This window comes from Miscanthus floridulus, chromosome 9 (assembly GCF_019320115.1).
Source record: "Miscanthus floridulus cultivar M001 chromosome 9, ASM1932011v1, whole genome shotgun sequence".
Taxonomy (NCBI): domain Eukaryota; kingdom Viridiplantae; phylum Streptophyta; class Magnoliopsida; order Poales; family Poaceae; genus Miscanthus; species Miscanthus floridulus.
Window position 1 is genome coordinate 35,320,909 of NC_089588.1, and position 4,466 is coordinate 35,325,374.

A 4,466-nucleotide genomic window follows, 5' to 3' on the forward strand; every position below is an offset into this window, starting at 1 on the left:
CCCTTGCCCTGGATGTCGACCACCGATCCGTCCCCGAACTTGATGGTGCCAGTGACGCCGGTGTTCAGCTCGGCGAAGACAGTGCGTGTACCTATCATGTGGTTCGTAGCCCCGGTGTCTAGTACCCAGTGGCGAGACACCACGGCCTCCTCTTCCTCACTGAGGTGGAGGAGCACCTTCGGTTCTACCAGGTGGACACGCGCCTGTGGCTCAACGACGTGCGGCGGCGACCTGGGGTGGCAGCATGACACGGACGGCACGATTACCTCAGCGTCCGCGGCGATGTACATCAGCGCGTGCTCATCCTCCTCAGTCTACGCGACATGTGTCGCGCCCTTCTTCTTCCCGCAGCAATCCTTGGCCCAATGGCCGGACTTGCCACAGTTGTTGCAGAGGGTACCGGGTGGTGGCCTCCCGCCACCGGCATTCCCGGCGCCTGAATTCTGGCCATCACGGCCGTCACGCGTCAAGGATCCCGCACCGCCGTGACCGCATCCGCGCCCTCGGCGCTTCCCACGGCTACTGGGGCCACTGCTGCCACCAGAGTTCTCGTACTCACGATGAGCTTTGCGGCGGGCCTCCCAGTCCTCCTCGCAGAGCATTAGGCGCCCCATGGCGTCCGTGACCTCCTTGGGCTTGGCGCGCTCCTCGAACACGCGCAGCCGTCCGACCACCTCCTCGATGGTGACCTTGTTCAGATCAAGGAACATCTCGAGGGAGACAGCGGCTTGGTTCAGCCTTTCAGGGACCACCTGCAGCAATTTCTTCACTACCTCAGCATCGGTGATGTTGTCGCCGAGGGAGCGGAGGTTGGTGGCGAGCGTGGTGATGCGGATGCCGAACTCGTTGACGCTCTCCCCTTCCTTGAAGGAGAGATTACCGAATTCCCGGCGGAGCTGCTGTGCGCTGGCGTTGCGCGCGCGTTCGTCGCCGATCCGCAAGTTCTTGACCGTGTCCCACGCCTCTTTCACCGTGCGCTTGACGGCGAGGGTGCTCCAGAACTCGGAGGGTACCAAGCGCTGGAGCCCGGCCATCGCCTGTCGGTCATCCTGGTACTCATCTTAGTCGGAGTCCTCGGCGATGCCATGGTGGACGACATCCCAGACTCTGAGGGTCTGGAAGTTTACCTCCATGACCAGGGCCCATTCCGGATAGTTGGTCCGGGTCAACATCGGCCACGCGACGTTCGCTGATGGTCGCTCAATGATGCGCTCGACGACGCGCGACCTGGCATCCCGGTTGCGCGAGCGGCGGCTGTGAGAGCGGCCACGGCGACGTGGTGGCGAGTTCGACGGCTGGACCTTCTTCTCGCCGGAGGCATCACCAGTCAGCAACTTCTTGGATGGTGACTGCGACATGGCGATGTCGGGACCTGGCTCTGGTACCAAATGTCAGAATCCCGAACCGGCGAGAGGGAGAAGACGATGAACATACGCGAACACAGTGGACACACGATGATTTTGGTGCTGCAAAGCGGCAGCTTTTCTGGTTGTATTGCCATGCTTAAATAAGCTATTACAAGGAAACTAATCAAGGTCTTCAATCAGACCAAACACAATCACAATCAGTGATCATGCGCCTAAAAAAGCTAAGTCCAAAAAATGGTAAGTCTAATCTAGCACACAAGGATTACAATCAACACAGGTAGCCGAAGGTGGATTGCTGTGCTTCATCAAGTAGCGTGGACAGTGGATGGCTGTACATTTCACTCTGACTTCAGAACTCTACCATTGGCCAATTTTGCTGTGCTTCATCAAGTAGCGTGGACAGTGGATCGCTTTTGTGTCGATTTCCGCCACCTCAACGCGCTCACTCCGAAATCCAAGTTTCCGGTGCCTGTCTTTGACCAGCTCATGGATGAATTACAGGGCGCCAGTTGGTTCTCAACACCCGATCTTAGAGCGGGCTTTCACCAGATCCTGCTCCGCTCTGGCGAGGAGTTTAAGATGGCGTTTCAGACAAATTTTGGTCAGTACGAGTTCAATCTCACGGCCTTTGGCCTCACAGGCGCACATTCCAAGGGGCGATGAATGCTACACTATCCCCTGGTCTCCGGAAGTTTTTCATAGTATTTTTCGACGACATAATGGTATACAGCCCCTCTGTGGAAGCACATATCAGCCATCTCCGCCAAGTGTTTCAATGGCTCCGAGCAGATAATTGGAAGCTGAAATTGTCTAAGTGTCGTTTTGCTTGTGAATTAATCTCGTGCCTGGGGCATATCATCAGTGCTACTAGCCTGTCAACAGACCCTTACAAAGTCCAAGCTGTCATGGACTGGCCGCTTCCTCAATCTGTGAAAGATCTTCGTGGCTTCTTGGGTCTTGCCGGATATTACTGTAAGTTTGTCAAGAACTTCGGAATCATGGCCAAACCACTCACTGAGCTGTTGCGGAAGGTTCAACTGTTTGTGTGGACTGAAACTCATACAGTAGCCTTTCAGTTGCTTAAGGAAGCCCTCTGTGCAGCGCCTGTCCTCGCATTGCCGGACTTTTCCAAACCATTTCACATTGACACGGATGCGTCTGGATCAGGCATTGGAGTGGTGTTACATCAAGGAGGTCACCCTCTGACCTTCATCAGCAAGCCTCTAAGCGGTCACAATCAGGGCCTAACAGTTTATGAGAAGGAGTACCTCGCCATACCCATGGCCGTGGATCAGTGGCGCCATTATCTTCTTCAAGCCGAGTTCGTCATCCATACTGACCACCAGAGTTTAACTCACCTCAATGAGCAACGCCTGCATACGGCATGGCAGTAAAAGGTGTTTGCTCGGCTCTAGGGCTTGCGGTACCACATTCAATACCGTAAAGGATTTGAGAATGGAGCAGCGGACGCTCTGTCCCGTCGCGCTCATCCTGAACATCTTACTGCAATTTCTTCAGTTAAGCATCAATGGCTTGAAGATGTCGTCAGCTCATATCAGTCTGACCCTGTGGCTTTGGACTTGATCACACATCTATCGGTGTCACCGGACTCCAGGCCTCCTTTCTCATTTACAAATGGTGTTATGCGTCACAAGTCCCGGGTTTGGCTTGGTTCCAGCCAGTCCTTCCAACAGCAAGTCTTGCAAGAGTTGCACTCGAGACCTGTGGGAGGCCACTCCGGTGCTCCACCCACTTATAGTCGCATCAAACGCCTCTTCTATTGGCCTGGGATGAAAGCTGCTGTCTAGTCGTATGTGCAGTCGTGTTCTGCCTGTCTACAAGCTAAACCAGACCACACCAAGTATCCAGGGCTACTCCAGCCACTACCAGTGCCATCAGCTTCATGGGAATTAGTCCCAATGAACTTTATTGAGGGACTTCCCACGTCTGGGCACGCCAATGCTCTGCTGGTCGTCGTTGACAAGTTCTCAAAATTCGCACACTTTATTCCGTTGAAGCACCCGTTTACAGCAGCAGAAGTAGCTCGTCTATTCATGGACACTGTCTTCCGCCTACATGGGCCGCCCAAGACTATCATCTCCGACCGCGACAGAATTTTTACAAGTAAGTTTTGGCAGCTCCTTTTTCGCTCTGCTGGTACTGGCCTCCGCCTCAATTCTTCGTACCACCCACAAACGGATGGTCAGTTGGAACGTGTGAACCAATGCCTGGAAACTTATTTGCGGTGTTTCGTTCACGCCTGCCCATCCAAGTGGAGCTCCTAGCTGTCATTAGCGGAGTTCTGGTACAGTTTCTCCACCCACTCGGCATTGGATCGTTCCCCGTTTGAGGTCCAGTATAAGGCATTTCGGTCTGGACATTGAGTCAGTGGCATCTGTTCCTAATTTGCAGAGCTGGATGACAAACAGAGAGACAATACAGGCATTGGTTAAGCAACATTTGCTCCGAGCACAAGCCAGAATGAATCGCGAAGCTGATAAAGGGCGATCTGAGCGCACCTTGGCTGTGGGCGATATGGTGTTCCTGAAACTATGAACTATTGTATCGACGAACTAATCCTTGCTGTTCTTCTCCTGTTTTTCCTTTCCTCTTCCCCGGCCAAGCTGCTGTGCTTCTCACACGCAGGCAGCCGCCGTTGGGAACAGGACACAACGCGACCCCGAACAGTAGGATGGATGTTTCTGGGGAACTAACTGGTCTGAACCAAGGTTTTCATTTTCGGAAATTAAAATTTATCGGGTCACAGATAAAGAGGATAAACATGATATATCGGAAATATCGGACCAAATTCAAATAAAATTTAATTTGAATTTAAGTAAATTTAAACAAAATTTGTATGAAAAAGATAGATATTTTCTTATCGGCACCTACGGATAAAGAGGATATATCGATTTCGGCCGATATTGGAAACCATGGTCTGAACTCGGTCTGAAAAAGGATTGGCCGTTTCTTACTCGGTCTGAACTCTGAGAGTCCCGTCTCGAGGCCGAGACGACTACTAGTCCACCAGGGGTTCAGTTTCGAATCTTCTATTTATGCTTCTAGTCCAACAGAGACATAGGATAGGTAGGATTGGCC

General features: G+C 52.7%; 1 pseudogene; it reads left to right on the forward strand.

Annotated features, from left to right (window-relative positions):
• The first annotated feature begins 440 nt into the window (after positions 1–440).
• On the forward strand, positions 441–2,030 carry LOC136479648 (uncharacterized; annotated as a pseudogene).
• The last annotated feature ends 2,436 nt before the right edge of the window (positions 2,031–4,466 follow it).